Here is a 27,789-nt window from a genome sequence, read left to right as displayed (position 1 = left end):
AATCTGGTGCTATAGTAAGATTATTGTGAAGTTGCAACTCAACTGTCTCAGCTGAGCTCCCCTGTGAGGGCGTGTGGGGAAGGGAGCAGTCATCCTCAACCTTCTGTTAACCTTGTCTGAAGACAAAAATCTGATCATAGCATGTAACTTGACCTTAGAAAAGTTGAATCTTTTTTGTCCCCCAAAACAGAGCAACTGAAGGTCAAAAATACATATTTTTTTTTCTCTTCATTTACTTTGATTGTTTCCTTTGAATCTTTAGGAGAATGTGATGGAGGGATAAGATAATAAGAGTGAAGGTCAACATGCAGTGTTGACCTCTGAACTTCACTGCAGTGCTCTGGTTTAACGAACTCAAATTCACCTCGTCTAAGCTCCCACATAAGACATTTCTTTTACAATTCATTGCTGGGGTAATCTGCCCTTCAAGGAATTGCTCCAAGTCCATCTTTCTGATAGTAGTAACTTTAGTGATAACCTAGTAGATACTTGTTTTGGTCTGGCTACAGAGAAGTTCAGAGCAAAACTTGCTGCTCAATCATAGCATAAACATTCATTCTTTAAAGTTAGAATATTGATTTTTCTGAGTTCCTCTTTTTGATATTTATTCTCTTTTTAAGTGTATGATATTATAACCTGTCTCAAATTTTTGAAAAGTTACAAAGAGTAATTTTTTAAAATAAACTTTAACCAAATCTAGTCAAAGCTATGATATTTCCAGCAATCATGTATGGATGTGTGAGCTGGACCATAAAAAAGGCTGAGAATGGAAGAACTGATGCTTTCGAATTGTGCTGTTGAAGAAAACTCTTGAGAGTCCCTTGGACTGCAAGGGGATCAAACTAGTCAATCCTAAAGGAGATCAGTCCTAACTATTCACTGGAAGGACTGATGCTGAAGTTGAAGCTCCAGTACTTTGGCCACCTGATGTGAAGAACCGATTCACTGGAAAAGACCCTGATGCTGGGAAAGGTTGAAGGCAAAAGGTGAAGGGGATGGCAGAGGGTCAGATGTTTAGATGGCATCACTGACTCAATGGACACGAATTTGAGCAAACTCTGGGAGATAGTGGAGGACAGGGGAGCCTGGCGTGCTGCAGTCCATGGGGTCGCAAAGAGTCCGACATGACTCTTTAATGACTGAACATCAACAAAAACCAAATCTTATTTTTCTCCCAATTACCATAGATGAATTCAAAGAAGCTTTAACAGCTCTTGCTTGCTTTAACCTATTGCTTGGCAAAAATCACGAGCATATTTCCATCTCTGTCCACTCACTGTCCCGTAATTTGTTCCAGCTGCTTGTTTCAGTTTTAGTTTTTGGAAGACACTAGATCTCAGAGGTTCTGGACAATGTGGAAACTAGCAATCATTATTATAAATCCCCTATAAATCTTGATAAACAAAATAATCATCATTCTCATAGAATTATTCCCACGAAGGAAATTTTACTCAGGCTAACACAGGGCCCATGAAGATAATTTCTCTTGCACTGATTTAAAAAATGGGCACTTCTGGAAAAGATTATACAGGAGTTAAGACAGTGAGTCAAAGCTTTTGTTCTGAAAATTATATTCAAATGTAGTCAGTCCAAATCTGAGAACTCTATTTGTGATGCAAATCAAAGGCAAAAAATACTTCTGTTTAACAAACCAATGCAATTTTTCGTATCACACACTGGTTACCACTTTAAGTCTTCTCTGACAACAGAGGGATAGAAGGGTGAAACATGCATGGATTAACCAGATCTGACACCATTCATTTCCTTCAACTGCAGGTAATTACCCTGCATAATTCTCCTATGCATAAATTAAACTGCATGAATTAACAATGATCTTGTTTTCCTACATTCAGTAATTAAGACAAAATTGATCAAGAGACACTTACATGTAGGTATGGATTAGACAATGGTCCTTCTAAAAGAGAAGGAATGACTCCTTTTTTCTCTCAAGTTGGGCTTCCCAGGTGGCTCAGTGGTAAAGAATCCACCTGCCAAGCAGGAGACGTGGGTTCAATCCCTGGGTCGGGAAGATCCACTGAAGAAGGAAATGACAACCCACTCCAGTATTCTTGCCTGGAAAATTCCATGGACAGAGGAGCCTGGTGGGCTACAGTCCATGGGGTCACAAAGATTTGGACATGACTTAGCAATAGGACAACAATATTCCTTTTTCTCCATTTCCCTCCCCTTTTGTGGGATTTTCAGATCTCTGAGGCAGTGTAATGGACAATGTTGGTAATGGGTAGGGGGAAGGCTTACCACTGACACTGTCATTTATCAGAATGGATTGTCTACCCAGTAGTAGAAAAATGTCTGTTTCCTCATGATCAGGTACTTCTCAGTACAGACACAATGCCTGCTTAGCTGGACTGATGAATCTTTTGGCTGGATAATGTGGGAAAACTCAGTGATTACAATAGAATCCTGAGGTGTCTCATTAATGTCTTGATATCAACTAAGAATCTCAACCTGAAAACCACGTGGACCATCTGAGTACTGAGTGACTAAGCCAAGTGATCTGGGAACCACAAGCCAGCTTAGTTCTATGGGAGAACTTAGGCTTATGGAACATGCTACTAACCGGCAGTCATAGGAACTCTGAATTTGGGGGTTTTGTATATTTACATCCACAGCTACAATTCAGACTTGATACCAGGCTACCCGGATTTAAAACTGAATTCTGCCTTTACTAATTTTGCTGAATGTCAGTTCTCTCATTTATAATACAGATAATAATTTTACATTGGGGTCATTGTGAGAATTCAGGGAATGAATGCATGTGCCTGGCATATTGGAAATGCTATTAAATGATAGTTATTATTATTAATATTACACAAAACATTTTAATTTAGATTCGATGCTTCATTATGGAAGAGGGGCTTTATGTCAACATCCAATATGAGATACAAGTGAACACATCTATAATTCAGAAGTTGGGTTTGTTTTTTTTGGGGGGGGTGTTAGTTTTTAAATTACAAAGGCTTCAGACTCCTCTGTGTCTACATTCAGGATTGCATAATTTACTCAAAGAGAAAAGAGAATCTACAGGCGAGATCTGTGTGCTGTGTGCTCCATCGCTCAGGAACTAGAGCCCACCAGACTCCTCTGTCCATGGAATTTTCCATGCAAGAATATGGAAGTGAGTTGCTATTTTCTACTCCAGGGGATCTTCCTGACCCAGGGATCGAACCTACATCTCTTGCATTACAGATAGAGTCTTTATGACTGAGCCACCTGGGAGGCCCCACGTGCACGTCTACCTGCATCTATTTCCCCCCAGCTGGACTGTAAAGGAGAGATACTCATTCCTTAAATTAAGACTGTACATTCTCTCAGTACTGTTTCAGTACCTCGAGCTTGCTCACTGTATATTCACATACATGAAAGCTCCCTGAGCTAACACAGCCCCTCAGCCTCTTCTGGCTCTGGCTGTTTTCTTCCATTAGTGGTGAAACAGCCATTTTGCAAATTTTAGAGTCAAAACAAATTACATCTGGAAAATATCTTAATGTGAAGAAACACACTTTGAGGATCTAAAAATAATAATAATAAATAACCCTTTAAAAAGTAACCGCACATGTCATTTCTGTCCTATTTTAGCCCAAAGACCATTTGACAAAATTCAAAGGGCAAGCTTTTTTAGGGATGTCATGGGAGCCTACAAAGGGAGCAGTTCCTGACCTTTCTTGTGTCATTATTGGGGCAGGTTTCCACTTGCAAAATACGGTATCAAACTGAGAGCACTGGTCAGGTAAGAAGAGAAAATAGTTGCCCTTCAGGCTCTCAATGAATTAGGCTTCAAGCAGGCCATATTTTGGTCCCTGAAGGCGTGGGCAGACAGAACAAATCATCCCTCCCTCTCTCCAGCTTAACATTGATTTTGCTACAGAGGCGAACTGAGTGATATTCTGCGGTGGCAGACCCCGAATGAGAGTGACAAAGGCTAGGCACTAACACAGCCTCTTAGACATACTAGCGCCGTGATTTTGCACAAGTCAGTTAATCCTTTTGTTTTGTTTCCTAATTGGTGAAACCAGGGACATTAATGTTAGTCCTGCCTACATCATGAGGTTCTCTGGTTTAATAGGACAATGGATGTGCTGGAAGTTGTTGAAAACTGCAAAAACCCACAGTAATAGAAGGTGCTATCTAGACTAATGCATTGTGAATATTATGTACTGTTTCCAGGGGACACCTTGAACCTCAGAAGTAAACTTTAGGTATCAAGGAAAGAAGGGTGGTAAGAGCAGTCAGCCTGCTGGTGAGGAAGGGCTTGCCAGGGTGGCTAGCTGTACTTGATCATGGGTTTGTCCAGCTATGTTTCACCTCTTTTTCTCCATCTCCTAAGTGGGTCCCTCATTTGACAACACTCCCTAAAGTAAAGACTTGTGGTACTTCTCCTGGCCACACTGAGACAACTCTACTTTCAAAAGAAGTTACTGGGAGTCTTGCTTATTCACCTGTTGAATTAGCCAGTTTGAAATTCTGTCTCAAGGCTACCAATTCCCCTTTTCCTAAATCCTCCCCCAACAAACCAACCTCAAACTGTTCGCTTCTAATACCTATTTTAAGAATGAGTTTCTCTGGCTAATATTCAACAAGAGGAAAGATGGGCTTTAGATCTGGTTATTCTACTACTGACAACGGTCATGCTATTTACCTCACAGTGAAGAAATGTGATAGGAATAACAAAAAATTGTGGTTTTACTTGACCTTATTTCTGCATCTGATAGTATAGTCTAAAACAACAACAGTGAGTCAGGAGCTGGAAAGGGCTCTGTTGCAGTCAGATGGTGGCTGGACACGGAGCAGCAGGGACCGGAAAAGCTGGGGGCTGGCCCGGCATCTCTCTTTCTTCCTGCGGCCCCAGGCCTTTCCCTGCGGTCAGTTAGTTTGGGCTTCCTCACAGCATGGCAGCCTCAGGATTGTCAGATAGCTTTCATGGTGGCTGATAGCTCCAAGAAATAGTAAGAAGCTGAATTATCTTTTGTGAACTAGCCTTGGAAGTCAATTCTCTGAGTCAAGAGAGCCATGATTTTGAGGGGAGGGAACAAAAACGTCATTTCTCAATGGCAAGAGTATCAAAGTCACTATGTAGGAAGGGCCTTATAGGGTGGGAGATACTGTTGAGGCCATCTTTGGAAAATACAGTTTGCCATATACACTGTCTATATGTCAATAATTATCCCTGATACTGATACTTATGTATAATCTCTCCTTAGTACCACCCTGCCAGCAATAGCTAACAGATCAGTTAGTAACTTGGAGAAGGCAATGGCAAGCCACTCCAGTACTCTTGCCTAGAAAATCCCATGGATGGAGGAGCCTGGTAGGCTGCAGTCCATGGGGTCGCTATGAGTCGGACACAACTGAGTGACTTCACTTTCACTTTTCACTTTCACGCATTGGAGAAGGAAATGGCAACCCACTCCAGTGTTCTTGCCTTGAGAATCCCAGGGACAGGGGAGCCTAGTGGGCTGCCGTCTGTGGGGTCGCAGAGAGTCGGACACGACTGAAGTGACTTAGCAGCAGTAGCAGCAGCAGCAGTTAGTAACTTCTAGTTCAGTAAAACAGGCAACTATTCTGAGGCCTTCTCTTCTCATTATGCCTTAATGACTTAATAAAACTTGTTAAACTTCCTAAATATCTCAGGCATCCAATTCTGTTCTGCCATGTCCACATGCCTTTGTCCCTCAGGGCACAGTGCAGATACACTGTAGCTCTCCAGGCTCTCCATGCCTTCTCATGGCAGCTGCAATGACTATCTGTGATTGGCACTGGGTGTCATTCTAAGCCCCATCTTGGTGACTTCCAGTAATGAAGCCTGGAAGCATAAAACTACATTTCCCAGAATCCCCTGTAGCTCAGATTCTGCACATGATACACGGTGCCTCCACCAGTGTGTGCTTGCCACAAGATTTGAAGGGGAGGCTGTGGTATTAAGCTTCCTATGGCTAATGTAATGAATTACTACAAATTCAGTGGCATAAGGTGACACACAATTATTATCTTACAGTTCAGGAGGTCAGAAGTCTGAAATGGGTCTCATGGGGCTAAAATCAAGGTGTCAGCGCAGGTATGTTCCCTTCTTAAGACCCTAGGGAAGAACCCAGTTCCCTGGCTTTTCTAGCTTCCAGAAGCCACCCACATTTCTTCTCTTGGAGCTTCTTGCTCCACTTTCAAGCATGCCAGCAATGCTGCAACTCTCTGGGCCTTCTTCAATAGTCACATGACCACAGCTTTTAAGGGCTGATGAGATTAGCCTGGGCCCAAGTGGAGCATCCAGGATAATCCCAAGGAGCTTGACTTTAGCATCTTTCCAAAGGTCCTTTTGTCATGTAAGGTAACATCTTCATTTACAGGTTTGGGGGGATTAGGCCATGCATATCTTTGAGGGGGCGGCACATTATTTTGCCTACTATGCTGTACTTCCACCTCTTCTGTTGTCATCACTGGCAATCACCTTCATGGACTACCTGGTTTTTCTGTGGTGGCTTCCTGGCTGGCTGTTTCCTGACCGTGGCAGTGACAGCTTCCTTCTGCAGAGAGCAGCTTCTTAAATCATCAGGCAGTGTCTTCATTATTGACCAGGCAGTGACTTCATTACAACATGACTTTCAAAGTTGTTCCAGAAAGCTCGATGTACAGTGTGTTTCTCTGGCCTTCCTGACCCAACAATTTTGTAAGACATTTTATTTTACATTCTTTCTGCTGAGTGGATTCTGTTGTCTGCAACAGAATCCCAATGCACACTCTCAGTGCTATATCCCTGTGTATATCTGTCTTTCTCTTTTCTAAGCTCCACATATTTCTGATGGTGAACCATCACCAAGACAATTAAACTGTATTATAATTTTGGGAGATATGGTTCATTTCAAAGTGGCTAAAATGCTGCTAAGTAACTTTATAATAGAAAAGTATGGCATTGCCATTCAAGGGTTGCTGGTAGTTATCCTGGAATATTTATTTGGGGTAATTGACCTTGAACCTCTGTATCTCAGCAGGGGGGACATTAATTAGAAGGTGGACTGTCACAGTTAAGGCCAAGACCAAGTCTGTCCAGGCCTTCATATACAGCAAAGAGTTGGGAAAGTAAATGCTGTCCCAGGAATAATCTCTCGGGAATTTACACTTGCTCCAGGAAACTGTCATTATGGATTTATTCCCCCTACTAGGGGAAGGAAAAACCATGCACTCTTTGTGTTCACCTGGTTGCTTTTGTTATTTGTAAGGTACCTTCCCCCCAACCCCGCCCTTGCCTCTCTTCCAAAAGTCCTTCTAGAAGACAAGGACAGAAGGGGACAAGTTTGAAGTGAATGGAGACATTGTTCCTTCAATTCCTTCCTGAACAATTTGCTTGAGGAGAAAGAGATCATTTCCAGTTCTAGAGGTGAAAGCCACAGCATTAAACCCCAAAGACAAGTGACCTATACAAGAAAGAGTTGTAAGGCGTTGTTCTGTACACAGGCTGTTTTTTGGGATGGTCATCACCAGCCTGGTTTTAATACCATTGCCATTATTAATAGCCTTATTTCATCACTGTGCCCATCTGACCTTTGCTAGGCACACTGCTTTGCTGTCCTGAACTGTTCTACCGTCATCTTGATCTTAAATCTAGGTCACGGGCAGTGAGTTCACACTGGATGCCTATGACTTGCTAGGCAGCACGTAAGCCCTGAGGATCCAGTAATGAACAAAATGGGCTCTCTGTGCCCTCAGAGAGCTCACAATCTTCTTAGTCTTCTTATCTGGTGAGTCTTCTCTTTTCCCTTCCATTTATCTCCCATCTTACCAAAGGCACATGGATGAAATCCTCACTGACTACTCCAGTCACAGCCTTCCTCGCCTTCCTCTGACCTCCCACAGCCCCTTTTCTAGGGTGACCAAACCAGAATCCTTCTGAGCGAAAGGGGTGCTATTAACATTGATGCTTATGCTGAGACAACAGATGTAAGCAGAGCAAACCAAGACATGCGGACAGCACTCTGTCCAACACAGCTGGGTTCCTCCTCCTCCTTGACCAGACTGTGCACTTCCTAGAAGGCATAATCAGTATCTGACACTTTTATATTGAATGAAAAATTTAATTCTGGCCAGATCCCAGTGCTCCCTTAAGTTACAGAACACTGTAATTTAGGACTTGGACTTCCAATCCATCTCAGAAATAAAAATGATTATTCATCACTTTATTATACTTATTATATTTATCACTTTATTATATTTGAATGCTAAATGGTGTGAAAAACATTCCCTTTGTCTAAGACACTGCCATCCTCCATCTGGCAGAGAGCTCATTTTGAGCTTATGAAACACAACACAGAAACATTGCACCTCATTTGCTCTCACTGTTGAAAAGAAATCTAATTTTCTTTTTTAATTAGTGTGATGGACGTGTGAAAACATTCATCTCCTCCACGCAGTGCTCATCGGTGTCATGTAAACGATGGGCACAAGAAAATAAATCGCAGTGGTTGCTTTTCTCGGTGGTGTCCAGGGAGGGCACCTGGCATCGGGCCATGTGTAAAACGATCTTTTCTAGGTAACTGGTCACATTCGAGAGAAACATCTCTTATTTTTAGGGAATACTTCCAACTCAAGTGGGATGAGTACACTGTAACCAAAAAAACCCCACCACCCACCACCCCTCAACAATAACAACAAACCCTGGCCATTCCCCCAGGGAGGAACTTGGTGGCCTCAGAGAGGAGATAGGAAGAGGGTGGAGGACGTGGGTGTTTCGGTATTAATTCATTCAAGATCTGTGCACTGAGTGCTTTTGTTTCATGGAATCGGCTGGAAGGCCTCCATGCGCACAATGAGGGAGGTTTTCATTTTCCGGGGGAAAATGTGCGGAGAAACCGTCTATAAGGCTATGATTTCGAAAGTGGAGGGGACTGAAGCCAAGAAGGGTTTCCTCCAGAGGAAAAGGCGCATAGTCATAATCGCTCTCCTTTTCTGAACAGATCTTTCTAATAATCACACTATGGGGTGTTTACATGACAACGGCTTCACGGAGCCATCCCGTGTCTAGGTTTGCCTTTGGGGAACCAATTATGTGCTGCCGGCCTATCTGAACCTCCTCTCCCCACCCCCACCTCCAATTCCCTTGCTTCATTGTCTGTTTTCAGCTGGTATTCTTTTCTGGTTGAATGGCCACAAACACAAGCTGTCTATCTCCTCCAACTCGGTGGAGTTGGGCTTGGCAGATGAAAATAACCTTGGTAAAGGAGCCGTTCAGAAGCACAAGGCCCGGCCCATGGCCACCGGGGCGGAGGAGGCCCACGTGGAAAGTCAAATCTGCCGCTGCCCCGAGGAGAACCCACTGTATAAACAAGACAAGACTTTCACTTCTACCACCACTTCCTCCCAAGAAAAGGAAGAAACTGAGTTTAGACCTCTGACTTCTTTTCAGAACAGAAACAAGACAGCCTTTTATCTTTTTTCTCCAACTCACTGAATGCAATGAGCAGTAAAATAAAACACTGGTTTGCAAACACTTCAACCCAAGGGACGGTTGTTCACCCAACTCTACTATTTAACATGAAAAGTGCAGGCTGCGCTGTTCACCCTCCAGAACGGCCTCTGACTGTGTTTTAGTCTCCTGACGCTGAGGGGTGAGTCAATAATACATGAATTAACCCAAAATACAGCAGAGGAGGGACTTGGCTACAGTCACAACTGGGCACATGGTTGGTATCACAGCTGGGCTGTGGGGTTTTACCACACTAGGGATGTATCCACCCAGCAACCTCAGGCTTAGGTTAGGACACCTGACTGTCATCAGAAGGGCCCCAAGTCAATGGACTTCAATACTAAAGAGTAGAATTTTGAAGTGACACCCACAGACATAAATATCTCCTTCCCAGGCCCCCTGGTTTCTCCAGGTCACCCTTGAAGAGGGATGTATGTGTCCCTTTTCTGCTGGAAATAATCTGACTTTGCAGATTATTAATCTGACTTTCTTTGCAGAAAGAAGAGAGCCACCGCCAGCATTTGTGTGCGAGTACACAGAATTCTAGGCAAGTCAAGTCCCCAGTGCAGGCTTTTAGTTTTTTCTCACTCTAGCTTGGTATTTCTTTATATTTATACTGAAGATAAAATGTTCAAAACCAAAATCTCACACTGGACTGGCAGAAGAAGAGAGAAGCAGCATCCACTGGGGGCCTTCCAGAAAAGCAACATATGCAGTACGTTTTTACTTAAACAGATCTCCACTTTTCAGGTTTTCAGATGTTTGGATGCTGCAGATTTTTGGACAGACAAATGCATCAGCTTCCTGGGGAAGAGCCAGGATTTGGCAGCATCTCTATGGCAGGGGGAGCTGGGCACAAGAGGCTGACCCCAAGGGCTGGGCTAGGAGAGGTGGGGAAGAACAGGGAGACCTTTTCCTCTAGTGGCTCTTCCTGAGTAGACACACCCCTGCAATTTGTTCCTACAGCAGGTTAGCCACTGGCTGCTTCCTAATTAACCACTGGAGAGGAGCCTGATGGTGTTCATTCTTGAAGAGTTCACAGCTGACATCCCCTGCTTGGCACAGCAGCTATAACAGTCTGATGGAGACACAAAGGAGGCAGACAGTTGGGGTGAGAGGGAAAAATCAGAGGCTGTTCCGAAAAGGTTGGAGAAGCAAGAGGAAGAGGGGAAGTAAGTGAGCATGAATATACTAAACTGGGGGTGGCTAGGACTGGAGGAACATACTCAGAGCCAGGTAAACGTGATAGGAAGCAAAAAGGAAGAAGCCATCACGTGTCAAATAACAAAGGGGCAAAGGCTCAGAGGAGATGCCCAGTCCCATACAGAGCACAAGTACAGTCTCTTTAGGAGTGGGGGACGATCGGTCACAGTCCTAGAACTTGGCAGTGAGTGGAGAGCAAGTGAGGAGGGAGGAGAAAAGACAGATCCAGACTGGTTTCCAAGACAATCATGGTTGTTTCCCCAGCCCCCAAGCTTAGACGTTTCCTCTCTGTCACCCACTCAAGCAACACGTTGGTATCTTCAGGATAAGGACCCTCGACTCTGCCAACATCCCCTCTGCACCACCCCACCCCTCCCCCCAACAAAAATCCCTCCGGTTATCTCGCTTTTCCACTTGCTCTCTCCGAACGGGAGCTGTCACTTCGCACGAGCGACCGGCCCAGCGCTTCTCCCACCTTAACATCTGGATGGCTTCCGCTCGTCTCATTTCCAACAGCAGCTACCTTCTCCTAGGCTGAGGCTCTCTATGCGCTCCCCACCATCCGGGGAGGGGGACAGGAGGTTACGGTAGCAGAGGTGCAGATGCTTCTTTTTCCGAGACCATCTCCCAAGCCACAGAAACTTGCACCGGTGCTCCTCATCAGGTGCAGCGACACCACTTACCCCTTCGTTTTTCTAGACGCTGGTCGGCATCAGTGCCACACATTGCTCCTTCTTGCTCCCCGCCCAGTTCTCATTCCCCCACCCAACACTGCCGGTTTGGAATCCAGACTTGGAGGGATGACGCTGGTTCGTAGCCAAGCTGAATCCGGGCAGCCTGGGGGCAAGTTAGCATCCCAGAGGCTGTAATCCTAGGTGCGAGCTGGCCTCCCCCTGGGCGCTTGACAGTGTCGGAAGTCGCTCGGCGGCAACCAGTATCTTAGGACCTGCATCCCGAAGCGCTCACACCAAGCCCCCTCCCGGGACACCTAATGTCCAGCCACGCGCGTCCTCGCCCCAGAAACAACGCTCCAGTCCCCTGGCACTGCCGCGGGCCCCTCACCACCTTCTGGGCCGGTCCTTCCACGTTCCTGGGTATCCCTCCGTTCTGCCTGCAAAAGTGCTTGTGCCCCCTTACTGCCCAGCAACTTAGCGTCTCTATCCTGCGGGCATCAGAGACCCGATCGCTCCCAGAAGGAGGAAACCAAGGACGCCCAGGTCCCAAGGGCTTCTTAACAGGCGACACTCATTCAAGCCGACGACACCCTCGCCACACAGACCTCACCCGGACTGTCAGCAAGATCAGAAGCAAAAGAAGAACAAATAAAAAGGTGCACATACCTAACGACGGAGGCTCCTTGTCATGACAGGGGGACACTTGAGGTCTCCGGCTTAGAATAACAGCCTCCGTGCCGATGCAATGCCCGGGGCCGCCCGCACCTCGGCTCTGCAGACAGCCTGAGCGCGCGCACTCGGGGAAAGGGACAAAGGGTCGCGGGAGGCGCTCGGGCCCCGCGTCCAAGCGCCGGCGCCGGCGGCCGACCTCCCGCGTCAGCTCGCGGCAGCCAGCGGCGGCGCGGGCTGAAGTTGCGGGGCCGGCCGCGCGGGGGGCGCGGGGCGGGGAGCGCGGGGCGGGGGCCGGCGGCGTCGCCGGGGCGGGGCGGGGGCGGGGGCCCCAGCTGCTTGACAGTTACTCCCGCCCAGCGCCGAAGGCTGCGCTTTGCAGTCGGCGGCCAGCTGATCGCCGCCACGCCGAGGTCCTTGGCACGGGCTGCTGTCACCGCTTTGGAGTTGTCCCTGGAATTCGCGCAGGGGACCGAGGGCATTGGAGGGAGACGGGAGAACAGCCGAGGCCAGCAAAGGCTCTTTCAGCTAACCTTTTGGGATTTCGAAGACAGGCTGTGCATCGAAACAATGCGCTGGGGCGACATCGGTGACGTGTGCGTGTGTGTGCGTGTGTGTGTGTGTGTGTGCGTGTGTGTCTCTGAGTGTGAAGTTGGTTGCCCCCGGCAAGAGTCGTGTTGGAAAGCCCTCTTGACGTTTGCTTTGTGTGGGCTCTCGGCTAGAGCTTGTTTGAGCAGCGAGATCTCATAACAATGGGGAGAAACAGAATTGTCTTGTTTTGGCAGATTAGAACTATACATAATCTGTTTTCTTTAGGAAAAGTGTGGAGCTGACAGGCAAAGACATTGCACGGAAAGAGTCTTTGCAGTGGAAACTGTCCAACCTTGGGAGTGTACAAGGACCCAGAGAAGGTCTCTGCTTCTTTTCTTAAATAGGGAATCCCTTATTACGTCTCAGTTTCCTTATCTGTAAAGTCATCATCCTGGATGAACTGTGTACCTAGAGTATGTTAAATAGAATGGTGTATCCCTATTCCCAACTTGGGTGAGACTCAATGAGTTTAGATATGGACCAAAGGAGAACATTTGAGGACACTGCATCCTCACACCTGGGTTCTGAGACACCCAAACCATAGCCTAATCAGCTACATCATAGCTGACTTAAGGATTCAACAGGAGGAGCAGAGTGTGCTTGATGCCTAGAAAGGGCACCCAAGAGCAAGCCCTGGTCACCAAGTCACTGCCTTAGATCATGGAGGGCAGCCTGAGCAGTGAGTGCCTTGACAAGCTGCACAATTCATGACAGCTGGATTTTTCCACACATCCACCTCCCTCTGTCCTTCTTCCAACTGACTAAATAGTTCCTGACAGCACTCATTTTTCCCAAAGAGACTTTCCTTCAGAAGAGAAAATGTGTTGACCACATGATACGAACATTCCAGTCTTCCTGGCAAGTTATTCCTCGTATGTATTCAATAATTGGTATTCTGGTCAATATGTGTCCCTAGTGAGTTAGCTTGACTTGACATAATCCTTAGGATGCTGAATGCTACCGTTCATTGGTTTTCTTCTTATACCCTAGACTCTGGAGCAGATGGGCTCCCCTGGTGGCTCAGCTGGTAAAGAATCCATTTGCAATGTAGGACCGCGTTCAGTCCCTGGGTTAGGAAGATCCCCTGGAGAAGGAGACAGCTACTCACTCCAGTATTCTGACCTGGAGAATTCCATGGACTCTATAGTCCATGGGGTCACAAAGAGTCAGACATGATTGAGCGACTTTTACTGAAGCAGATACTTTACAAGCACTATATCATTTGTTCCTGACTATAAATTTGTATATTAAAAAGCAGAGACATTACTTTGCCGACAAAGGTCCATTGAGTCAAAGCTATGGTTTTTCCAGTAGTCATGTATGGATGTGCGAGTTGAACCATAAAGACAGCTGAGCAGTGAAGAATTGGTGCTTTTGAACTGTGGTGTTGGAGAAGACTCTTGTGAGTCCCTTAGACTGCAAGGAGATCAAACCAGTCAATCCTCAAGGAAATAAGTCCTGAATATTCATTGGAAGGACTGATGCTGAAGCTGAAACTCCAATACTTCGGCCACCTGATTCAAAGAACTAACTTCTTGGAAAAGACCCTGATGCTGGGAAGATTGAAGGTGGGAGGAGAAGGGGACAACAGAGGATGAGATGGTTGGATGGCATCACCGACTCGATGAACATGGGTTTGAGCAAGCTCTGGGAGTTGGTGATGGACAGGGAGACCTGGTGTGTTGCAGTCCATGGGGTTGCAAAGAGTTGGACATGACTGAGTGACTGAACTGATTGATAAATCTGTAGTAAGTTTTAATGCTCCGATTTCATGGGTGGGAAAACCAAGATTCAAGGGAGTTAATGTGATTTGTCCAAGGTGACACAGTTGGAGAAACTTTAGATACTTGTGCAAAAACTGGATTTTGACACTTGGGAACTTGGATGATGGTGGCCCTACCATCCTGTCTGTCATACATCCTTGTTCCCTTCCGCCTGGACCTGGGTTCATCCCTGTTGTATCCTTGTTGATACTTGACAGCTGAGCCCAGGTTTTGCAGATATTTCCTTATTCTACCTCCTTTCTCTTTCAGCTATTCAATGACCATCCCCCCCAGTCCTTTCCAGCCTCAATAAATTTGAGAGTCACAAAGGTCCAAACAGCTCCACAACTCCTACAGCATTTCTTGGCCTCTTGATAGCTACTACAATGGCCATAAATAAAACTGCTATTGAAACATTCATTCATCGTATTTGTGGAGATCTGAGAAAAGGATGGGGAAAAAAAGAATGCTCTCCTCATGCCCCACTCAAATAGTTTACAACCTAAATGGTGATAACCCAATTAAGTGTGGGAACTGAATGACGTTGTTTAAGACAATGGCGAAACAAACCACAAGGACAGGTAGGATTAAATCAGAGGATACACTCTTCCCTCCTCCCACCAGAGTAAGCAAAACCAGCAGGAGGGAGAGGATTGAACCTGGATATCCTCCTTAAAAGATAATTAGAATTAGGGCAAGCAAAAAGTGGTTCTCAAGGTAGGTTGAGGCGCTTTACAGAGGATTAAATGGAGGTCTGAATACACATAAACATCTGAGATGGGTATTCAAGGCCCTGCAGTAGGTTCTCATCTATTCACTCAGGGCTTTAAGTCATGTTCTTGTGCTAAAGATTCCCAGTTTTCCCGGGCTGCAACTACTGAGCCCACGTGGCGTGATGAAAGATCCCACATGCCTCGACGAAGATCCAGTGAGCCACAACAAAGACCCGACACAGCCAAAAGAAATAAATATAAAAAAAAAAAAAGATTCCCAGATTTACATTTCCAACTCAGAACTCTCCTCTAAGGTCTGATATCTGAGTACCTATTTAAAATTCCTGTTAATTTCTTGCTGGCCAATTCTTGATTCTCTTCCTCATAAACCAAAACTGATCCTCCCCTATTCTTAACCATCTTAGTTAAAAATAGAATAAATGGCACCAATATCCAACCCATTGCTAGAGGGCCAGAAATCAGGAAGTCATTACTGATGCCTCTTTCTTCCCACACTCAATTCACCAAGAAAACCTGTTGCTCTGACAGTTCTCATTCTCGGTTACCTCTCTCCAGCTCTACTACCACCATCCTTCTCTGAGATCCTTCATCTCTAGCCTGTATCACTTATCTCCTCGACTCCACTTTGCCCTTCCCTAGAATCCATTCTTCACTGTGGCAGGACAACTTTAAGATGGTCCTTAATGATTCCCACCCCTTAGTATTCACACCCTCACGTAATCCCTTCCCCATCAGTGTGAACCTAGTGACTTACTTCTAACTGATAGAATATGGCAAATGGGCTGAGATATCACTTCCATGATTAGATGATAAAAGATTTTGATGTCTATCTTGCTAGTTGAATCTGTCCCTTGCTGACTTTGATAAAGCAAGCTGCCATGTTGGAGACTCTCATATGACAAGGAACTGAGGTCCTCAATTCAGTAGCTCACAGAAATGGAATCTTGCCATCATTCATATTAGCTCAAAAGTGGATCTTTCCTCAGTCAAGCCTTCAGATGAGACCCTAGCCCTAGAAAACACATTGATTGCAGTCTGAAGCTTTTCTTGCACTCCTGACTCACAGAAACTGTGAAATAATAAGCGTGTGCTATTTTAAACAGCTGAATTTGTGACAATTTTTTATGTAGCAATAGATAACTAATACAGAAAGAGTAATCTTTAAAAATAAAAATTATGTTGTGGTCGCTATCCCACTTAAAAGTCTGCCTTCATTCCTCACTTATTATACAATAAAATCCAAAATCCATGACAATGCTTACAAGATCCTGGTGAGCCAATCCTTTTCAGCCTTACTTATGTCTCCAGCCTCTCTCTTACTAAGCTCAGGTCACTAAGGCCACAAGGGTCTTCTTTCAGTTCCCTAAATGTGCCAAATCACTTCTCAGAGAGGTCTTCCCTGACCACCTACATCTTTAAGTATATTCTTCCCCTCAGTTCTTCTTTTTTAACGCGCTGTGTCTTTTATAGCGTCAGTTGTAAATTGAAATGATTTTCTCTACCTTTTTAGTTGCCCTTGGTCTCTTTTTCACTGAACTGTGAGATCATAGGGCTTCCCAGGTGGTGCATGCCGTGTGAGATCAAAGGACAGAGACTGTTTCTTATATATCGTGGTATCCCCAGCACAGAGCAAGAGCTTAACAACTAATTAGTGAGTGAAAGATGAATAACTCTGCCTTTCTGGAGCACACCTGGACTCTTACCTTGATCTTTTTCTTTCCTTCGTCAGCCCCACCCCCCAGCGTATCTCCATGCCCATAGCCTTCACCCCATTTCCTAACAGCCACATCTATTCAGGAAGATCCAGTTTCAGTACTCTAGTCTGTATCTATTTCCCCCAGATCTCTTGCCTCTTTCCCTGAATTCTCACTTCAGAACTTTCACATTATTTCTTAGATCTTAACATCTCCTGAGATGCTGGGCAACCGCCACTTTGTATTATGGTTAATTATGTAGAGTCTAGTGGTTCCAAACATTTCTCCATTTACCTCATTCTAGAGAAAGAAGCCTGGAAAGAAGTACAGTTATGCAGGAAAAGTCTTAGGAGAAATAAGAGCTACTATAGATTACCATCACTAGTATAAATAGTCTATTACTAACCAGATTATATTATAATAGACTACCTAGGAAAAATCTAGGGGGAAGAGCAGGGTCTAACACCCACCCTGGAGAGAAGTAGATTTCTGTTTCCCCACTATATTAGTCTGCTAGGACTGTCATAACAAATACCATATACTGGGTGGGCTTAGACAACAGAAATGTGTTTTCACACTGTTCTGGAGGCTGGAAGCCCAAGATCAAAGTTCTGGCTGATTTAGTTTCTGGTGAGGGCTCTCTAATTCTGTCTCGAAAACTTCACCACTTGAAGCATTCAGAGATACACTGGTGTAGCCCTTGGAACCTCATCCAGGAAAACAGTGAAGCCCAGAGCTTGTTAGCCATTGGTGGTGGGGATATTATAGAAATCTCCTCTAGTGTGAGTGAGACTTTGTCGTGCTTTCACACCAATGGAAAGAAATGACTTTTTCCAAAGCAGTCAACAGTTGAACACAAGTCCCCCACCCCACACCTAGTCCCCATCCATGTATCAATTTTAATTTAAGAGCCCAAGGGACAAATGGTGGAGAAGGAAATGGCATCTCCCTCCAGTATTCTTGCCTGGAGAATCACACGGACAGAGGAGCTTGGTAGGCGGTAGTCCACGGGGTCACAAAGAGTCTGACACAACTGAAATGACTTAGCAGCAGGGACAAATGAGAGATTCCCAGGTGGTGCTAGTGGTAAAGAATCCACTTGCCAATTTAGGAGACATAAGAGCCATGGATTTGATCCTTGGGTCGGGAAGATCCTCTGGAGAAGGAAATGGCAACCCACTCCAGTATTCTTGCCTGGAAAACTCCATGGACAGAGGAGCCTGGTGGGCTACAGTCCAGAGAGTCATACAGTCAGACATGACTGAAGCAACTTAGCAGCAGCAGGGAAAAATGGTAGCTATTATTTCAAAAAACTGTTATTTCAACTCAGGTGCCAGGCATGCTGCTAAGGGCAGGAACCACAGAGATAAACAGGAAAGTCATGGAACCCATCTTGAGGAGCCTGGTTGTAAGGACGGCTGTAAATAACTGAGGTGGGTGTTATGAAAGGGGAAGTACTATGGGTGCCATGGGAACTGTGATTATTTTTGGTGCCATAAAACAGGGTGTTTGAACTTCGGCAGCACTGAAAAGGGTCTTTTCTGAAAACCGAATTTCATTGTTTTCCTCTCATGGGCAGTTTTAAGGCCAGATTTTGTTTAGGGGACAGAATTGGCCATGCCAGGCTCTGTTCTTTGCACCACCAATCAATCTAAGTAAATGCACAATTCATTAGAAGAAAGCAGAAGAGCATCTGAAGTGCAGCCAATTGTTTCCTGATTTAGAGCATCAGATATTTAATGCAGGATTCAGAACATGTCCGAAGACCCACTGCCGTTATGAAGTGAATTGAGTGCTCTAATTGCAAGGTGCCAGAGATCTGCTTTTACCTAGGGACCTCTATCCATTTGTATTTCTCTATGTATTCCTTCTGCCTACGATGCTGGTGCATTTGGGCTTTTACTCTCAGTCTAGTTAACTAGTCCTGGAGAGAGGTAGCAAGATAGAGCTGAGATCGAATCTTTCTTCAGAACTATGATGTTTAATATCCAGATGGATAGCGTGTCTAACATCCTGATTCTGCAATTCCTTCTCTACTCTTGTGACCTTCCCCCACAGGCATTAGGTCACCCAACTGCATGGCCAAATCATGACTGGGAATGCTGCCATGAAAGAGGAAGATGCTAGAACTCCTCCCTCCTACTATAACTCTTTACCCTCCCCCTTCACCTCGACTAATGTTTCACTTGTTGCTATAATCAATCTTTCTCTATTCCCTTTTATTTGTTTTTTTAATAATTAAATGTATTTATTTTTAATTGAAGGATAATGAATCAACACGAATCAACCGCAGGTATACCTATGCCCCCCTCCCTCTTGAAACTCCCACCCACTTCCCTCCCTGCTCCACCCCTCCAAGTTGTTACAGAGCCCTGGTTTGAGTTCCCTGAGTCACACAGCAAATTCCCATTGGCTATCTATTTTACATATGGTAATATATATGCTTTCATGTTACTTTCTCCATATATCCCATCCACTCCTCCCTCCTCCTCTCCTTTATTTCTATTTTTCCAGTTCATGGAGTGTATGAGAATCACTCTAGGTTGGAGTTTAAAATACAGATTTTGATTTTTTAATTCAGTCATTTGAACAAGCATGCTGACGACTCTGCTACGGTTGTCTCAGAACGTACTTTGGGACACACGGGTCTGGGAAAGGTCCCAACCGGTGCCCAGCCCCCTTGGCACTACAGTGTGTTTCCAGAAGCCTTTCAGCTGCATCCCCATCTCTCCGCAGTGCCCAGTCTAAGCCTTTGCTCTTCCTATCATGACGGCATCCGGGAAACAGCCTTACAAAAGGTTTTGAGTTACAAAAAGACTTTGAGTTGAAACACGTGGGTTGTAAACTCAGGACAAATCTCGACCCTTGTGATCTCAGGGGCCTCACTTGTCAAATGAAGGATTTGGACCCCATGATCACCAAGCTTCCTTGGGCTCTAACATTTGATACTTTCTACTTCTACCTTTTGCTCGGGTCATTTCCTCTTCCTGTAAACTTTCTGCTGAGAATTGCCCATCATGTTTTCTTTTATCTCTGAGGTTTGTCTCTAAAAACCCTGCATAGACAGAAAGCCTGGTTGAAACACTGCCTCCTTTCCCGATGCCTTCCTGGGCCCTCCACACTCTGCCTGAATCCACCTGCAAGTCCTTGTGTGTCCCCTGAGTAAGACCCTATCACACACCTTCCTTGCAGCCTAAATATTTGGTACACATCTCCTCATCAGTTTATAAACTCCATGATGTCGGGAACTATGCTTACCACCATTTACAGAATTGTAACTTCTTGGCTGGATGGCATCACCAACTCTGTGGACATGAGTTTGAGTGAACTCTGGGAGTTGGTGATGGACAGGGAGGCCTGGCGTGCTATGATTCATGGGGTCGCAGAGAGTCGGACACAACTGAGAGACTGAACTGAACTGAACTTCTATATTAAAGAGCGTAGAGAATCATCAATAACTATCGACTATGTTTGGAACGAGAGCACATAGTGTCCCTGCTGTCTTCTGTCACCGTATCCCCTGGAAAAAGTATGTTAACAAGCCTGTATTTTTTGACATCAGAGTTGGACCTATAGAAGTACGTTTCCACCTAATAAATGACAGCTGAGTCTTGCTCACTGCTCTCTGAACTGCTGAGAGCAGAACCCCATTCTCCTTTGCCTGTGTCTGGTTCCGATGATAAGGTCCTCAAGGGAGCAGGCATCTCATGCTTTGTTTTCTTACCATTGTCACACATATCTGCTGGCACAATGGGAAACTAGTTGGGCCAACACCCTTAGCATTTTAGTATGTCCCAGGAGTGGATGCCTCAGGGCGTCTGAAATCAGGCCTATGCATTCAGGCAAATGATCCAATCTTAAACCTCGCCTTCACCCCCACTTCTAGCTTCTGCACCAAGTGACCTGGAAGTGGCATGGGTGAAAGATAGTCAGCAAAATGTTCAGGGCTGACAGGAAATAAAATAAGTCCTACACGTAGCAAGTCCCTTCTGATCAGCAACTTGAGATTGGATTTCTCATATATTACTATCAATTTACAAGGAGTGGTCATTTTCTGCAATAATTAATTTATAAAAATCACTTCCCAATTTTTTGATCTCAAGGCCCATTACACAATAACGTAATCTAGACCAGCCATTTAATAGTTTATATGTACAGATACTTGGAGGGCATTATGCTAAGTGAAATACACCAGACAGAGAAAGAGACATACTGCATATCACCTACACGTGGAATCTAAAATATACAACAAACTAGTGAACATAGTGGAAAAGAAGCAGACTCACAGATACAGAGAACAAACTAGTGGTTACCAGTGGGGAGGGTGAGAGGAGAGGGGAACATGGTTAAAAGGTATAAACTGTTAGGTATAAAATATGCTACAAGGATACAATACAGGGAATATAGCAAATATTTTTAATAACTATAAATGAAACATAACATTTAAAAAGTATGAATTATATTGTACACCTGTAACTTATATAATATTGTATATCAACTACACTTCAATCCTTAAAAAACTCATATTTATTTACATAACATAACCTAAATCCTCTCATATTTTTAAAATTTGTTAAGGACCTTGGGGACACCCTGAAAGAGTCTTGGGAAACCTGAGGGCTCCTCAGACCATATTTTGAGAACCTCTGCTCTAGACTGACAAACATTTTGGTAGAACGTTAACTTTACAAATTCCTATAGCTCTGAACCCAGTAAGGCTGAAGGTAAATAGTATAAATTTAACAAATACTGTTGCACAAAGATATTAAAAGAAGGAAAAAATAATGCAGAATAAATGCAGAAGTGACTGGAGACTATCACTATGCATGTATACACACAATGCTAGGTGCTTGACATGTAGGCTTTTCTTAAGGTTTTAAATTGACTTTCACTTCATAATGAATCTTTTTCCTTTTTCTCCCATTATCAGGGGAAACATAAAGGAAGACATTTGTCTGTACGGTTCTCCAAGGTGATTTATTTATATTGTGTCCCCCAGGTCCCCTGTGGCTAGCAGATTGTCACAGGCAGCCACTTCCTGTTCTTTAACCACCTTTATCACTCCTGTTGTCTGCCCTGGCGCTCCCCATGGAGGGACCACATCAGCGTCCAGTGATGTCCAGTAGGGTTTGGCCAATGGGGAGCCTCAAAAGAGATTCGAAGAGGGGAAAGGAGTGAGGTGAGGATGTTAATTCTGTGGCTACTCCCTCTGAGGTCACATTGGGCTGGTTGTACCCTTTCACAAAAGATGACTGCTCCCCCCCAACCCCAGGCAGCCCTTCTATATAGTTCTTTCTCCTTGCAGGTTCTAGAAACCTCTTCCTCTCCCATCCTTTGGAGCCAGGTGGTGTTGGCTTCATTCTGCTCTCTGGTTCCCCGACATTCTACTGATTCAGACCTCCATAAGTCATCTTTTTGTAAATAAACTTTCTTGGAACTATTCTCATGTGAGCCAGCCATCCATTTCCTAATACTCCCCTGAGTGATGCACATTAATGACACCCTATTGACTACTGAAAAACAAGTTTTAAATCTGCTTCTAGCCAGTCATTCATATTTTTAAAAATATTTGTTCTTTAGGTAACTCCATTTTTTCATTTCTCTTTCAATTTTAGGCAAGATCTGTTGTCACACATAATCCTGTTCAATTCCTTTTCTCCTTAGCACAAATCTTTCTAAAGGCTGGTCCCTCTATAATGCATGAAATTGAGACAGTTAACTTCAGGAGGTGATTTTAGGAGGAATTATGGACCTAGAAACCATTTTACTTAAAACTTTTCATTGTTTGTTAATCTTCACCATCTTCATGGACATTATTCTGGAGTCTGATTTACATTGGAAACAGGTCTCTGAGGTTAACTGGCTGTCACTATCATTTAAGCAAAGCCCGAGAGAGCTGAAAGGAGGATCAAGGTGACTTAGAACACGAGGGAAAGGTTCTGAAGCCACAAATGAGATTCCTCCTAACTGTTCACTCTTCTCTGCAACTGCTGAGCTTATATTCCTGCTCCTGGGGCTGGGAGTCCAGCTGCATATTTAAAAGGCCTGTGTCTCCTCTCTGATGCCTGGAAACCATTAGCTCTCCCTGCTAGCTTCGGTGTCCAGTGCCTCTTTTCCTTCCTAAATCACCCTTTCCCAGGCTCTGCCTCCCCGATCAATCGAGGATACTGGATACAAGCTCCAACTCCGTGGGCCCCGCACAGTTTCGCTTTGCAGATGGGAAAGTGGAAATCTGACTCCTGCGGCATGGCTTGCTCGACCCACAAAGCCTTCTTTGGTAGCAGAGACCAGGCTTGGCCCCACTTCCCCTCTTTCCTTCTCTGCTCACATACAATCCATGTCCCTGGCAGCTTCGGATAGGAGCTGTGACAACGGGACGGGGCGCCGTCACCCTCCATAATTAGCCAGGAAGGCAGGGCTGCTGTAATATCACAGCGTTGACAGAGCTCTTGCACCTATTAAATTATTCACGCCACCGAAGTGTCATCAGCTGTCACATTCAAAATAGGTCATTCTTGTTCAGGCTGCTGGAGGTGAAAATTTCACAGCGATGGCGACATATCCAAGTTTCAGCCAATCTCCAAAGTAAGGGACTGCTCCAAGCAACCCTCTATTAAATTATTTTTCATTGAATCACAGTTATGCTTTCATGAGTGGCAGCAGGAAGCAGCTGGAACATCTGTCTGCTGGCAGGCATGAGAACTGGGGGGCTGGAAGGCTTCATTTCAGCCTCTTCCTTCACTGACCTGTCCACAATGAGCCTAAAGGGGCTGCTTGAGGAATATAAATCTGAACACCTGCTCTCGTCTGCTCCCTGTACCCAAGACGGCAGTAAAGTCTGAATGAGGATGTAAGCTCTGGGCACTGGCAGGGTTTAGAAGAACGAATGCACACAGGCCTCTCTGAGAAGTGCCTCTCAGCCCTGGGTGCCGCGTTCAAAGAGTAATTCAAGTTCAACAGCTGTGGGGCGTGCATCCCTACGTTTCAGATCCTAATTTGCAGACATTTGGGTCTCTTCAGCACTTAGAATACACTTGGCCTCTTGTCGGCATAGATATACTAGTCAACTCAAGTGCCTGCTGGTGGAATACAAACATTTGACTGGCTATTGCAGGGTCTGGGGAATTACTGGCATGTGAATATGTTCTTTTAACGGTTTTCAAGGATACAAAAGACTATCTTACAGGAGGAAGAACAATTTCCCTCTGGGATTAGAATAAAGAGAAGTGATTGAAGACACAGCTCGTGGGGCTTGAGTTAAAATACAAGCGAATGTGATGATTGCTGGCTCTTGACTGTTAAATGCATGTGTGACTGACAGAGGCTGATAATCTCCTTGGGGAAGGGGCAGAAAGGCAGGGAGTTTAGCAATGGGATTGACCCTGGCCTGATCCTATTAGGAGAATATGTACAAAAACCTCTAAAGAGGTCTCTTTCCACTGAGATGCTATGGATGTACAGCCTTGGAGCAAAAGGGCAAGAAATGTACACATCTTAACGCGGTGAACCTAGCACCAAATGCAGGCAGGCCGCGTGAAGAAGGGGAATCCACAGATGCATTTCCACAGTCATTCTGTATCTCATAACAGTGCTCCCAAAGATATGAAGCCCTCTCCTCCAAATATTCACCTGCAAGAAGCCTGTCCAGATGACCCACCCTTCCCCCCGTCTTTCCTTTAATTTCCCTTGTTTGTGCAGTTTGCATTGCATTTTCCAGCTCCTAGTTTTATGGAACAGCCCATGCACATGATACAGCCCAATCTCCATAAGCTGGAGATAAATCTATGAATAATTCTCACTTATGTATATGCTGCTTTATCATCAACATTTCAACAGCTATTTCCTAGTGCTCACTATGCTGGGTACTTGGAGAGGGACTTCATGAAGTCATCCACTGTTTATATATAGTTCAACTATCCCCAAGTGGATTCCTGCTTCCCCTTCAGGGCGATACTGCCTCCACCCCAAGCCTACTTCTCCAGCAGCCTTCCTCACCTCAGTAAAGAGCAACCCATCCTTCCAGAAGCCTGGATCAGAGTTTTGGAGTCATCCTTGGTGCCTTTTCCCCCCACCTCCAGAATTCAATCACTATCAGGCCTGGTAAGCCCCACCAATTCTCTTCTGGACTGTTGCCATCTTCTTCTAACTGTCTCCCCTGCTTTTGCCCTTTATGCCATTTTTATTTTCCAGACAACCCACTCCAGTGTTCTTGCCTGGAGAATCCCAGGGACGGGGGAGCCTGGTGGGCTGCCATCTATGGGGTTGCACAGAGTCGGACACGACTGAAGCGACTTAGAAGCAGCAGCAGCAGTCAGACAATGCTTTTGAGAGGCAAACCAGATTATGTCACTCTGCTCAACCTTCACCAGTGGTTCCCCATCTCCCATAGAGCTAAAACCCAAATGCTTACAACGGCCTGTAAGGCTGTACGAGAGCTGGATCCGTCCCCCTAACCAAGCCCCCGGGAACCTCTGGGATCAAATCTTCTGCTGCTTTAAGTCTTCCTCATGTTGTGCTGCAGCCACACTGGCTTCTGACTCTTGCTGGAACCTTCCCCTTCTGATATCAGCTTTGCAGTCCCTTCAAACCTCTGGGCATTTGCCAGCATAGCCTTCTCTGACCACCACGCTCTATTCTCATCCTGTACTTACTTTTACTCCATAACACTTCTCTCCATCTGACACATCGTGTTTTTACTTGTTTGTTTACTGTCTGGCTCCCTCTACCACCAGCAGAACTTCACCAGGGCTGGGGCTTTGTCATAATCACTGCTGATCCCAAGAGCCGAGTAGAGCTGAATCTAGCCCATGGTAGACTATCTGTTAATGAATGAAAAAACAATCCATCTTCTATCCCTATATGGTTCATAAGCTCCTGATGGGGGTGTTTCTGCTAATTATGCTACTCTCTTTTAGAGGAGCTTCAGTAAGTGCTAATCTCAAAATATTTATTCAGAGATTCTAAAACTGATTTCCAACTAGGCAGACATTGGTAGGAAAAATTCCCAGATCTAACTCTTAAACATCCTGTTATGGAGAAAACAGTCCTTTTAAGATTGTGTCAGATACGCCCAGAATCAACTCCCTGGAACCATTTCTATCTCACATGAGAATTCAGTTCCCTGCTGTTAAGTTTACATAGCTCAAGAAAAAGCAACCGTTTTGCAGACTTTCAGGAACTGCCTGTTCTTTCCTGTTTCTTGGTTTAGCTATTCCTATCTTTTTTTTTAATGTGGAAAAATATATATACATATGTAAATATAATGTATGTGATGTAAGATTTACCATCTTAATCATTTTTAAGTGTAGTTTAGTGGTGTTAACTTCATTCACATTGCTGGATAACCAATCTCCAGGACTCTTTTCATCTTATAAAGCTGAGCTATACTCATTAAACAGCTTCCCACTTCCTCCTCTGCCACCCCTATTTTAATTTTATTTATTATCTTCCACCCCCTGCCAATCACCATGTCATTTTCTGTCTCTATGAATTTGACAACTCTGCTGCTGCTGTTGCTGCTAAGTCACTTTAGTCGTGTCCGACTCTGTGCGACCCCATAGATGGAAGCCCACCAGGCTCCCCGTCCCTGGGATTCTCCAGGCAAGAACACTGGAGTGGGCTGCCGCCTCCTTCTCCAATGTGTGAAAGTGAAGAGTGAAAGTGAGACACCTCATATTCATGATTATACAGTGATTTGTCTCTTTGTGACCAGTTTATTTCACCAAGCTTAATGTCCCCAAGGTTCATCCAGGTTAGAGCATGCCAGAATTCCCTTCCTTTTTAAGGCTGCATAGTATTCCATTGTGTGTACGTACCATATTTTGTTGACCCATTTATCTGCTGATGGACACTTGTGTTGTTTTACCTTTTGATTGTGGATAACGCTGCTATGAACATGGATGTACAACCATCTCTTCAAGACCTTGCTTTCAGTTCTTTTGGGTAAAAGGCCTGAGGTGGAGTTGCTAGATCCTATATAAACTCTACTTGTAATTTTCTGAGGAATTGTACCTGCTTTCCATAGTGGCTGCACCATTTTACAGCCTCACCGACAGTGCATAACGGTTCCTGAATTCTTAATAGTAATATATTTTTCCCCTCTAGCAAGTTAGAACTGCTCAGAGATGTCTAATAGTGCTAAACATTCCAGCTCCTTTCAGTGCTTAGCAACTAGGAGCCAAGTGGCTCTACTAAACGTACAAGGGTGTGTTTTTCACTTTCTCCTTCATGGCTGTTTTGAAAAGGCTTCCTTGTCTTCGAATTAACATGCAGGCTGTGTGGACACCGGCAGGTCTGCCTTACAGAAAAGGGCAGTGGGCAAGAGCCAGCACTGTTTTGAGGATGATCCAAAGTTCTGCTAATCCCGTGTAATCTCCTAATGTAAAGGGGATTATATTTCTAATCTGTGGTTTCTTTGAATGATGCCCCAGGGTCTGGCACTATCACTCCTTGATGAATTGGGAGACTTGGAGTGACATGTGTGGAAAAGCCAAGAAGATGGCATTGAGTCACGCTCATGCATCAATCATCTCTTACAAGGAGGTCCAAAGATTTCAGATCTCAGGGACAAAGAACCCAGAGTCAGATGAAGAGGAGAGTGCCTTGAACTGATGCAGCAGTGTAAGTGGGAGGGGCTCTGGACGCCTCCTGACTGTTACCTTCTTTCACCTAATTTATCCATGGGCTGGGAGAATAGGGCCTTAATTCTCCTCTGTCTCTCTCCTTACTTGATGGATGCTACTGTCTCTCCCACCCAGCATGTTCTGTCTTTGGTTTTGTCTTAAACTATCAATTTTTCATCATCCTACCAGTTGATGTTACAGAGCAATGTAATTTGAAGGACATGTGTTCTCATAAAAAGAATATTTAAGAGGGAACAAATCTCTTCTTAAAAGGGATTTAAAAATGATAGGACTCTCTCAGCAGACATGAAAAGGGGAAGAGCTGGTGGGAGAGATGGTTAAGAAACTCTCAATGACCTTAAGAGGC

The 27,789-nt window shown here is 44.8% G+C and overlaps 1 protein-coding gene across 4 annotated transcripts in view; it reads right to left on the bottom strand.

Moving 5' to 3' along the window:
- RIPOR2 (RHO family interacting cell polarization regulator 2) overlaps positions 1 to 27,789 on the bottom strand; it is a 214,531-nt gene that overhangs the window by 70,243 nt on the left and 116,499 nt on the right. Inside the window, exon 1 of one of the 4 annotated variants that reach the window (XM_055405868.2) lies at positions 12,016 to 12,232. The exons of the other annotated variants lie outside the window; for them this stretch is intronic. The gene's annotated coding sequence lies outside the window, so the exon portion shown is untranslated. Of the gene's footprint in view, positions 1 to 12,015; positions 12,233 to 27,789 lie in introns of those variants that run through there. 4 annotated transcript variants of the gene reach the window in all.

The sequence above is a fragment of the Moschus berezovskii genome, chromosome 23 (genome assembly GCF_049115385.1).
Source record: "Moschus berezovskii isolate FMDL1 chromosome 23, NW_MosBer_1.0, whole genome shotgun sequence".
In the NCBI taxonomy this organism is placed as follows: domain Eukaryota; kingdom Metazoa; phylum Chordata; class Mammalia; order Artiodactyla; family Moschidae; genus Moschus; species Moschus berezovskii.
Note: the sequence above shows the minus strand (reverse complement) of the source record. Positions and strands in the feature narration are given on the sequence as shown.